Source organism: Lissotriton vulgaris, chromosome 1_1 (genome assembly GCF_964263255.1).
Source record: "Lissotriton vulgaris chromosome 1_1, aLisVul1.2, whole genome shotgun sequence".
Taxonomy (NCBI): domain Eukaryota; kingdom Metazoa; phylum Chordata; class Amphibia; order Caudata; family Salamandridae; genus Lissotriton; species Lissotriton vulgaris.
The window spans coordinates 1847342692-1847355175 of NC_141685.1; the positions used below are offsets into that span (position 1 = coordinate 1847342692).

General features: G+C 41.9%; 1 long non-coding RNA gene across 1 annotated transcript in view; it reads left to right on the forward strand.

Annotated features, from left to right (window-relative positions):
* Positions 1–10331, forward strand: part of LOC147751308 (uncharacterized) — a 99442-nt gene extending 89111 nt beyond the window's left edge. The window contains exon 3 of the long non-coding RNA XR_015299972.1: positions 10224–10331. This is a non-coding gene — a long non-coding RNA (uncharacterized LOC147751308). The remainder of the gene's footprint in view (positions 1–10223) is intronic.
* Positions 10332–12484: the final 2153 nt, after the last annotated feature.

Genomic DNA, 12484 nt, shown 5'->3' on the forward strand with positions numbered 1-12484 from the left:
ACAGTGCCTCATCTCACCTTGAACGTTTACTTTAGTCTACCCAATCTGAGAAGAATTTTGGTAGCAGTTATGATAGACTCTGGTGCCACCGGAAATTTCATTGATTCTAAATTTATTGCTAAGACCAATATACCTACAACTGTAAAAGAGAAACCCGAAATTGTCTACGCAGTTGACGGAACCCAACTAACTTCGGGAATGATCACCCACTGTACCATCCCCATCACCATGGTTTGTAACGTAGGCTCTAAGAAACACCAAGAGACTATATCATTTGATGTCATAGATGCACCACAATTTGGAGTTATCCTGGGTATCCCCTGGCTAACCCTGCACAATCCTAGTATCAACTGGGTAGAACGTTCCGTAGATTTCTCCTCTCCCTGGTGTAAACAGGAATGTTGTGGCTCTTCAGAAAAAGACCTACAGGACTCTCCAAGTTCTTTCCTGCATTCTGCATCTGCTCTTTATGGCTCCACAGCTGCTGAACAAGACATAGACTTACCAACCATATACGAAGACTTCAAGGATGTTTTCTGTGAGCAAAAAGCCGAAACCCTTCCTCCACACAGGGACTACGACTGTGCCATCGATCTAGTGCCTGGTGCCAAGATACCCTGCAGCAGAATCTACGCTCTAACCGAGCTAGAGAACACTCATCTTCGCGAATACCTAGGCAAATTTTTAAAGAATGGTTTTATCCGACCCTCCAAGTCCCCGGCAGCCTCTCCGCTCTTTTTTGTGCCAAAAAGTAGTGGAGAATTGCGCACCTGTATAGATTACAGAGCTCTTAATAACATCACCATCAAGAACCGATATCCTTTACCTCTAATCCCAGTACTTCTTGATCAAGTGCGCTCTGCCTCAATTTTTACTAAGCTAGACTTGCGTGGCGCCTATCACCTGGTTCGTATTCGACCAGGTGATGAGTGGAAGACAGCCTTCCGAACTCGCTTTGGCTTGTTCGAGTATTGTGTAATGCCGTTCGGTTTATGCAATGCTCCGGCTGCCTTTCAATTTTTCATCAATGATGTCCTACGTGACTTCCTAGACAGGTTTGTCATAGCATATATTGACGACCTTCTAATTTTTTCATCTTCAACAGAAGAACACATACGACATGTTAAGATCATTTTAAAAACCTTGAGAACCCATGGTTTGTTCTGTAAACTTTCCAAATGTGAGTTCCATACTACAAAAGTTGAGTTCCTTGGGTTCATCCTCTCTCCTTCTGGAATTACTATGGCTCCCAGAAAAATCCAAGCAATCCTTGATTGGCCAACTCCGACTTCAGTAAAGGATATCCAACGCTTTTTGGGTTTCGCTAATTTTTATCGCCGTTTTATCAAGAATTTTTCCACCTTGGCCACACCTTTAACCCAATTACTGAGAAAAAACGTTAAATTCATTTGGACCGCTGACACTAACTCTTCTTTCCAATCACTCAAGAGAACTTTTACCCAAGCACCTGTTCTACGACATCCAGACTCTAATATGCCCTTTATCGTAGAAGCTGACGCTTCGGACTTCGCTGTTGGGGCTATTTTATCACAAAAAGATCAAGAAACCAACGAACTTCATCCCATAGCCTTTTTGTCTAGAAAGGTTTTGCCAGCAGAAACCAACTATACCATTGCAGAAAAAGAGCTCCTGGCCATTCGCTATGCCTTCAAAGAATGGCGTCACTATCTCTTAGGGGCCAAGCATACTGTAACTGTATATACTGACCATCGGAACCTACAATTTCTAAGATGTGCTAAGGCTTTAACCCCCAGACAACTCCGTTGGACATTGTTCTTTGCAGAGTTCGACTTCATCATTACATTTAGGCCGGGCACTAAAAACAACAAAGCAGATTCCTTGTCACGATATGATCACAAGCCAGATGATGTTCCTCTGAGTTCCAAACCTACAAGTATGCTTTCCGAAAGTCAAATTATAGGTGCCACAATGTCAGATCTTTTCTTTCAACAAATAAGACAAGCAATGCCTATACCAAAACTGTTGTCCTGGGTCCAAGCAGGGTCCAACAGAACAATTCATCAGAATCTTCCTTTTTTCTCCAATCTACTTTTCATTCCGACCAAGAAGTTACAAACACAGGTCTTGCAGTGGTGTCATGATAATCATCTGGCTGGTCATCCTGGAATTGCAAAAACCAAGGAATTGCTACAAAGAAATTTCTGGTGGCCAAGTTGGAATAAGGACGTAATCTCTTTCGTTCAAGCCTGTGATGTATGTGCTCAAGCCAAAGGAGAACATGGTAGAAAGAAAGGTCTTCTACTTCCGCTTCCCACCCCAACTCAGGTCTGGGAGGACATCGCCATGGACTTCATAACAGATTTACCAGAAGAGAAGGGTATGACTACCATTCTTGTAGTAGTGGATCGCTTATCTAAGATGGCCCACTTTATTGCCTGTACCAAACTTCCTTCCTCTGCTCAACTAGTCCAATTACTGATGGAACACGTAGTACGTCTACACGGTCTTCCCAGGTCCATTACTTCAGATCGTGGTCCACAGTTCATCTCGCAGTTCTGGAAGGCCTGGTGTAAAGCCCTCCACATTTCATGTAACACCTCTACAAGTTTTCATCCTGAGTCGGATGGACAGACTGAGCGAGTTAATCAAGTCCTGAAACAGTATCTAAGATGTTTTTTGTTCAAGAAGCAAGGTTCTTGGTTAACTATGTTATGGGAAGCTGAGTTCGCATACAACAATTTACAGAATGCTTCTACAGGTCTTTCGCCATTTTTTGCTGTCTATGGCCGACATCCCCATTTCCTTTGCTGTTAGCTCATCAAACAACTAACATACCTTCTTTGGACTCTCATTTCCGAGAAATGAAGCGAATCACTAAACTCTTACAAAGTAATGTATTGAGAGCCAAGACCACATACAAGAAGTTCGCGGACAGGAAGCGGCAAAAGGGGCCAGATCTTCATGTAGGAGACATGGTTTGGCTTTCCACTAAGAACTTTCAGTTCAGGAAACGTTACAAATTCCATCCCAAGTTCATTGGTCCTTATAAAGTTATTCAATGTGTGAATCCTGTGACCTACAAACTGCTCCTTCCAGCGAGCATGAAAATCTATCCTGTATTTCACGTTTCTTTGCTGAAGAAGGCAACTACCAAGAGGAGAACTCGTCCTCCAGCCTTGCTTGTGCGAGGTCAGGATGAATTCGAGGTGCGTTGTGTAAAAGACTGCAAGCGGGTGAGAGGGAAACTGTGGTATCTGCTCTCCTGGAAAGGCTATGGACCTGAGGAGGATTCTTGGGTGTCTGAAGCAAATGTTTATGCTCCTCTCTTGGTGCGGCGGTTCCATGCCAAACACCCTATTTCACAGTTCTGAGAGCCCTGGGGGGGAGTGTCTCTATTTTTGTTGGGGGGCACTGTCAGGATCCATCCATGGCTTATTACTAACTATGACACTCTGTCTTTACATTGTTGTCCTTGACTCTTGTACTATATGTTAGGTGTGGGTTCTTAGCACCTTCTTAGTTTTCTGCCAATGCTTGTTTGTCGCTATTTACCAGTCTCAGCCTTTTGCCAATGCTTGTTACCTCCTTTTGGGTTAATACCGCGATTGTTGTGTTCAATGCTTGTTGCTGATTCACTTGGCAAAATGCCCTTCGCGTGTTACCGCTTGCCAGTGCTTGTTTCCTATGGTTCCGCTTTTGGATTTGCTGCCGAGGTCTTTTTTCCCTCGACAGCTCCTGTATCCCGGCTAGGACTATAAAAGGGGCCACGCCCAGTACACCGTGCGGATTATCCTTCCTGATTTCCCGAGGTCGGAGGTCTCCTGTCTTCTCTCCGGTCTTCGCTCCTGAGAGGCCTTCGTTGCAGTTCCTGTTTCCCGCTGCCTGCTACATGGTAGTAAACTACCACGAAAATCCGCTTATCCTAGATGCAGGTAGGATTGATCCTTTTTGTTCTGCTGAGCGCCGGCTGGCGTTTTCTTTGAGACTCGAGGGGCGTTTCCTTTTCAACATTGAACGCTTGAACTTCCGAGCAACGACTTTGAATTGACTTGCCTTCTAGGTTTTAACTCCATGTTGATGAAACTTCTAATGAACAGTGTTTAAAGCGAAAGGACCTTGATTTAGTTTCAATCTTTGGTTTGGCTTCATTTATCTGTATATTGGAAAAACAACAAATGTTATTTTCATGACGCTAGAAAGTTGAATCAAGTTCATTCCGATTTGTGAATTGTGCTGACTGTGATGACAACAGTGTAACCTTCTCTGAGACCTTTTCATGTGCATTATTTAATAATTGTGAATGCGTGTTTTAACCCTGAAACTCTCACAGAATCTAAGGTGTAATTCTTGCTTTTATTTCATGCCAGAAACATCGTGTTTATCTGAGTATGAATCTAAATGTGATTATGTGAATATAAACATTTCATATTGGAAAACCTAATCTTGTTTGGCTTCAATAGCAGGATGTTATTTAGTTGCTAATTATTTCTTTAAGGAGACCTTTTGTATCTGGTCAACACTAACCCTTTTCTTGGGATCAGGAAAAGGGGTTCACTTGGGTCTAGTGTTTCCACTAGAAGAAATATAAACCGTTTAGTACACAGTGTTTTCCTAGGGTTCTGGGGGAACTGTTCCTGGGGAATTCAAGGGAACCTAACAACCAAGATCCTGACACATACGTTCAATACCATAGCGATAAATAAGGAGCCCCACTCTCTTCAACATCTACGTGGCCCTGCTCACAGCCATCGTCAAGCACCACGGAATCAACATGGTCTCCTAACCCGACGACAACCAGCTGATCCTCTACCTCATCAACGAAACCACAGTTGCCAAGAACAACTTCCACAACGGGATGAAGGCTGTTGCTACCTGGATGAAGGACAGCTGCCTCAAGCTCAACTCAGAGAATACCGAAGTCCTCATCCTGGTCTCCACCCCCTCTGCCTAGGGTAACTCCTGGTGGCCTGCAGATCTTGGATCCCTCCTCCCCCAAAGACCACACACAAAACCTTGGAATCATCCTGAACTCCTCCCTCACCATGAACCACCAGATCAACATTGTGTCATCATCCTGCTATGCCTACTCTGAAAGATCTTCAAGTGGATCCCCACCAAGTCCAGAAAGACAGTCGCCCACACACTTATTAGCAGCAGCCTTGACTTTGGCAACACACTCTATGCCAGCATCACCCAGAATCTTCTTAAGAAACGCAAGAACATTCAGGCGGCCTCTGTCAGACTCATCCTCAATATCCCTCTGCAGTCATATCACCAGCCACCTGAAAGACCTTCCCTGGCTCCCAGTCAACAAAAGAATAACCTTCAAGCTCCTCACACACGGTTACAAAGCCCTACATGATATAGGACCTGCGTACCTCAACCGGCGCCTCTCACTCCACCCACCCACCAGATACCTCCGCTCCGCCTATCTGGCCTTGGCCGCAGTCCCACGTATCCCCAAGATTACGGCTGGAGGAAGGTCTTACTCCTACCTCGCAGCAAAGACCTGGAACACCTTCCTCTCCACCTCAGGCCATCACCGTCACTGCCTCACTTCAGGAAGGATCTCAAGACCTGGTTCATCGACTGAAACACATTGCCTTCAGCAGATCAGCAGCCCCCTCCTAAATCCCCCGCACCTTGAGACCCTTACTGGTGAGTAGTTGTGCTTTACAAGTCACCTGATTCATTGACTGATTGAACATATGCCCTCATTATGAGTTTGCAGGAATAATGTAGGGTATTTACCTGATGTGGTAAGTACCATTAACCCAGGGTGAGATATTTTCCACTTGTGGAAAAATACCTCCTATTCCGAGTTTCAACAGGAAAACAAGGCACAGCACATGGAATTATTTTTTATCAAGCCAAGTAAAAATAAAATAGAAAACAAATAAAGAACTGCTACTCCAAACAACAAAATAATTCCACCAATGTTGATAAGTGTAATATAGATTGCTTACGAATGATATGCCATAAAAAGATGTGTTTTGCATGGTTGATGGACAATAAAGATACAGGGATGGATTGTGTTCCACAAGTAAGGTTAAAGGAGAGATACGACTTGGAAGTTTGGGAGAGTTTACCCCTTTGGAATGGGTCTTGATCATGTACTCATATGTAGGAGAAATGTTTTTACTTTATTTAGAAAAAATCCCAGATACGATACTATATATTAAAAAAAATGTGTTATGGGAGATTAAAAAATGTACTTTGGTGAAAATAATACAATACATAAAAAAACAAAGTAATTGTAAAATGTATTTGGTTAAATACATTTTATCAAAAGATGTTTAGTAAAATTATTTTTACACATACAACCATATCAAACAGTAAATGAACACACTCTGGACAGTCATTGGATTCAACCTCCTACAGAGTTTGAGGTGATCTTTTCACTTAGAAAATATCTTTAGGCAAATATCCTGTGTTGGGGTGGTCCTTTTAGTGTTTTTTTCTTTTTTCTTTGTTTCCTACTTTTTAAGTACATGATATTCTCTTTCCAATCTCTTTCTAGGTGCAGCCTATTGATTTCAGTAAAAAAACGTGTGCCTCACATTTGTGTAATCCAAACCTGGTATGGGTTCTCAACCAGGAAAGATGTGTAGTGTGTATGTGTCTTGATGTTCCCATATCTGAGGGCATGTTCATTGCTTGGAAGATGCTAAATCTGTGTGGCCTCTGGCAGTTCATGTTTGTGTAATCCAAACAGGTTATGGGTTCTCAAGCAGGAAAGATATGTGGTGTGGGTGTGGCTTAATGTTCTCCTCTCTGAGGGCATGTACCTTGCTTGGAAGATGATGAATCCTTTTGTGGCCTGGCGTCTCCACAGTGCTTGACTGACCAGCTCTTTTAGTCATTACTCACAAAAGAACTGGCATAGTTGTTTATTTCCCAATGCCTCACCAGTGATGATGACTTTCAGCACAGGTCCTCAGCCACGTATCCCAAATTGCCAATAATTATCCCTGACTCATAAGTTGTTCTTCTTTGCGCAGTTATCACCCATTTGTTATCCGGCCCTAGTTGCAGATGTCCCATACTCTGCTGTTATTCTCCTCCTAGCTACATAAAGTAACATTTTGTAAGAAATGTGATTATTAGTTGGGGAGGGAGACTGCCCACCTGTAAGAATAAACAGAAATCTCGTCAAGGTGAGCTCTCTAAGGGCCATATGTAGGTGGCCAAATACCGGTCGTTACCGCCCGGTATTTGGAGTTTGAGATGTAGGGGCCTTAAAAATTACAGATTCGGTAAATTTACTGATTTGGTAATTTACCGAATCGGTATTTACGGAATCTGTGATTTGAGATGTAGGTGGCACTGTAAACAGTGCCACAGGGCCTTAAGGATTCGATATTTACCACCAACTAATAACGAATACCTGTGTATATGCAAATCTGAGCATGTAGGGCATGTATGTGGGCCAAATGGCACACAAGCACTGATCAGGGGTGCAACAGGGTGTCAAAGTGACACCCTTGACTATTGGGTAATTTTACCGAATCTGTATTTACCGATTCGGTAATTGCCATTGATTCCTATGGGCCTCAAGGCCAATAGGAATCAATGGCAATTACCGAATCAGTAAATACCGATTCAGTAATTACCGAATCTTAACGATTCGGTAATTCCTACAAAATATTTACCTACATAACATTTACTGATTTGCAAATACCGAATCGACAAAATTTGGTATTTATGAATCGGTAAATACCATTTACCTACATGAGGCATTAAGTCATTAAATTAACCTATGCTCAACCCCCTCGTAGCTATGGCAGAGAGCAGACAGGCTTAATTGGAGGTAAAATGTTAATTATTTATGCAGTACTAAAACAGTTATAAAGTGAAAACATCATGCAATAAAAATCCCAAACTGGATTAGACAAGCAGAGGAGAGTTTTATAAATACAATTACACCAACGCAACAAATATTGAATGAGGGGAGTAGAGATATGCATTGGTAAAGTTGTAAATGAAAATAGTGTCAAAAAGTCCAAAGCACCAATGGTAGTCAATGGGCACAGTAGACCAGAACCCAGGCATGATTTGAGGCCAACCGTGATGTAGCCCAGGTTAGATATACAAATCAAGTTTTTCATGGTCGGAGGTTTTACTTTGGGATTGGTAGTGCAAGGTAGCAGGTTGTATCTGAGATTTTCAAAAAGTCATATAGGAGTTAGACAAGTCACTGCTGAAGCCATTGTTGTTGGTGGGAAAAGCTCAGGGAGAGAGAAACTCTAATTTATGCTAAAAACCATTATAGCCGGTCTGATACTTTTGGTACCTTCTCAGTAAAGATTTTTACTTTTGGACTTAGTCTCTTTTTGGCGCTTGGAATGTTTTAGCCTGGCAAGCCTAAGGCTGCATCCTACCTTGAGTTCCACGAGGCCTAATATCTTCTCCCCAAATGTCTTCTAAACTGGGTTTGGTGCAGTGGAGAAACTTAGAGTGAGAGAAACTTGATTTCGTAGCCCAGCAAGGTCTCACCTTGGTCAGATAGGCTGGATTTTTTTTTCCGCTGATCCAAAGTTCTGGAAATTCAAACATTTTCTTATTTCCTGGTTTTCAGAGGTAGTAGGAGAAGCCAAGTTAGAGACATCCAACATTCCTAGATCAGCATTTGGGAGTCAAAACTCACTCCAGCAGAGGCTTCCTTCTGTTTGTTGTTGACCTGTAGTTACACAGGAGATCAGCTCATTGACCCTCAGAGTCTACTTTTTTGTACATGGTTCAGGAGGGAGCAGGTCCAGCCCTTCAGGGATCCTCTCGGACAGCAGGTCCAGTCATCTTCTGTTCTTCTGCAGGTTCACAAAATGTACCAAAGAGGGTCCCCTGACTGCCGCCTTTATGTCTGGCAATAGCTTGTGGGTGGGTGTCACTTCTGGCTCCTCCCCAACCAATGCGGTAAAGGTTCCTAGGGTTACACTAATCACTTTTGCAGCACTTTGTTTACCCCACTGCAATCTCACAATGCCCCTCACTCCTACTATACAAGATGGAGGAAACCCTTCTCCCTTTGTTCATAGCCTGTGTGCCCACCGAGATGTGTGGCCAGGATAATAGATCGTACCCTCCTCTGTCGTCACTTCAAACCAGTTCTGGGCAGGCTTCCCCTCACTAGGTTTGGTGATATCTTACTGGGAGACCAAAAGCTGGGTCCTTTTTAGGTATTACTTGTGACAGGAGGAGCCCCTTTGAATCAAATGCAGTTCCTATGTACATCTCAACTAGACACCTTTCCACACTCAAGCCATTGTCTTGGGAGCAGTTTTCACACTTCATTAGGGCTAATCACCCACTTGGCTTCCTCTGGGTAGCTAATCCAGATTAGCCTGCAAGAACGTCAGGCAGTGATAAGGTAGCTTTCAAAAAGTTATTTCTCTTTAATATTTGTTAAAACATTTAACAAAATCAACTTCACAATTAAGTTGGGTTTTTAATAAATATTAAAAACAAAAGCTTAATCAGATTTCTGGCAGGTTTCAAACCAAAGATAGCCAAATTAATACTTAATTCTGCTTTCCAATGTTGTCTATGGATTGGTCAGAGTCTTCTTACAGTAAAAATAGCCTTTGGGTGCTAGTAGCCGCAAGCACATGCTGACTTTATATTTCTACATGTCCTGCTTTCCATACTTTGTACCCTGCCTTGTGGGCTGCAAAATATACATAGAAGTTACATAATATTATTTAAAAGGGCGTTTTTCTCCTGTCAAAAAGAGTTATTTTGACAGGTTGCAGTACAGGTTTTATACTGCAGTCTGTATACACAGGGCAGGCTATAGGTAATGTGTACCCTGCCATTGTAGTCATTGGCACAATAGGTGCTGCAGTCCACAAGTGGCATTTAACTTTCCGGCCCTGGGTACACTCTGTACGCTATATGTTACGACCTTAGAGGTAAGTTAAATGTGCCAATTAGGAATAACCAATTCTATCATATTTGAATGAGAGCACAGACACTTTACCACTGGTTAGCAGGGGCAAAGTTTTATAAAGCCAGCAAAAATAGGGTCCAGCAAACAGAAGAAAAAAATTAGAGTGCCAATGCAGAAAAACCAGATGTCATGCGTTTTTGATACTGAAGTATATATTTAAATAAATCTACCAGCTATCGTATATATTTTGCATGGGAAAAAATGTTTGTCACCGACTATATTTAATATATTTAAATTAACTACTTTCAATAACTGAACATTTGCTTCAAGCACTAAAAACTTTTTTTCCCCTCAGTTTTATGAAATATATTATCATCTGGGAGTAGCTTTTCAAAATCTACAACAGCATAAGAAAGCAGTGCTCCAGTACACCAACGCAATACATGCTGCATGCATTGAAAAGGTAAAACTAATTCAGTACTTTATGAACTATTGTATATCATGATAGCTGCATTATATTGTTTAAGGCTCTCTTTAGGTAGTGCGAAGGCCTCATAGTTATCTAATATAATTGAACCATCTAACCTAGGCTCTAACACACTAAAATAATAAACCGACTGGAACACAGGAGAACGGAGAGGCACAGCAGATAAGCATTCTTCAAAGGAATGCATGAACTAACCTACCCGCAAACAGTCCTTCCTATATTCATGCTCTGTGCTGCTGAGGGACTAACCAGAAAAATACCCCTCTCACTAGAGGAAGAGCAGATGTCAGCATGGATGCACTTACATCCAAACTGTGCTTCCGTTCAAGGTTTTGAACATGGTCATTTCATTGTTTGAGGATAATAAGGCTTGAGTCTTGCATTGGAGCTAATCAAAGGTCCTGACATCAGTATTGGTGGTAGGGTATAGGGTGGCATTACACTTTTGAGGAAGCTACTAAAATAGACTGTCTGCACCGAATAAGGAATTTGTCACTGATAAGACAGTTGAGTGCCATCTATTAGGGGTTTTCACAGAGGTTCTTGATCACTGTGAGTATTGTCAAGACTGTGCAACCTCTTAGAAGTGAATCCTTTGTCTTTCAACTGTAACTATTCCAGGCATAATGAAGAACTGCCAATTGTTGCAGGGTTATTTCATGTTGCTGCTCTGTTCTCTTGGTCTTGGATACCCTGACGCCATAGAGCTGCCAGTGAAATACCACAGGCATTGAGAGACTAGTAAAGAAAGGATAATTCCCTCTAACAGTTTCAAAGTACGTAGTAATCCTAGAGATGGAAGAAGGCAGTTAATGAATGAAAATGACTCCAACTTCATACACTGTAAGCCTGAGTTATCCCCCCCTGCATATCAGCACAGATTGCAACAGAAACCATGCAGCTATGGGGTTAATTCCAAAAAAAAATCCAAATATAACTTAGAGGAAACATCTTTGGACAAGGCATGATCCTCACAAGCCCTAAGTAATACATACCTCCAAAAATTAAAATGCCCATGGACACTCCAACTCACAGCTTCACACAGTATGCAAAGTGATAATGCTCCCCATGACCCATTTCATCTATTTTAACTATTTAATAACTGACCCCCAGTGTTGGTCCTAGATTATTTCAGTGGCACTTTTTTATGGACGCATTACCACCAACCTGGTCCAAAGACAACAGAATACAAAAAAAAGAAAATTAGGGTAAAATAAGTGATACTAGTTGTAAATATGGATGAAGGAGAACCTAACTTGGAGTCACAGTCACTATAGTTTGTAAACTTGTTCTGTCTAGAAAAGGTCCCTTTAGCAAAACTTTGCACTACACAGCTCTTATATGAATTATCCCAGCACACTGAATCCAAAGTTTTATGAAATCAAGCAGGTCTCCACCAGGAACACAAGCACAACTCAGTGAATGACAACACATTCAGGGTGAGAAATACAATCTTCCCATATAAAAGTTTTAGTAAAGATGTAAAGAACTGTAAAAATGCTCTCCCTTTCCCTCTTTCTCTCCCTCTCACTTTCTCTTTCCACCTCCCCATCTCTTTCCCTCTTCTTCTCCTTCTCACTCTATCTTTCCCCTTTCTCTTTCTGTAACACCATTGGGAAGCTTCTAGGACAATCTGAGAATTTGACACAATAAACGTTCCACTGATATGAGGTAAATAATATGTGCTGAAGCTTGGATAAAGTGTTGAAGCTTAGATTAGCACCCAGGTCTTCTTACAACTCTCTCTCTTCACCTGCCTCTTCCACTAACACTCTCGCTCTCACTCTCCCTTTAATTCTTTCCCCCTATTACCCCCTCTTCAGGGTGCAGTTGTGAGTACTTTTAATTTTGCGTACATCCATGGGAGAGCTTGTAAGAGAGCTTGGGCAATTGACATTGTAAAAGCACTAGTGAGATTGAATAAATAATATGATAACACCTTCAACAAACTCCAAGAGGTTGTCTCCTCCCTGCCTCCCAGATCTATTTAGGGTAAACAATGACATCCTAGTATGGAACTATATTGAGCATAGAAATTAATTTTTGTGTTTCAGAAGGCGCCATGTGCATGCAAGGGTTTAATTCAGCCTTATAGCCTGTGATGCAGCATGAAGCTAAACAAAATTGTA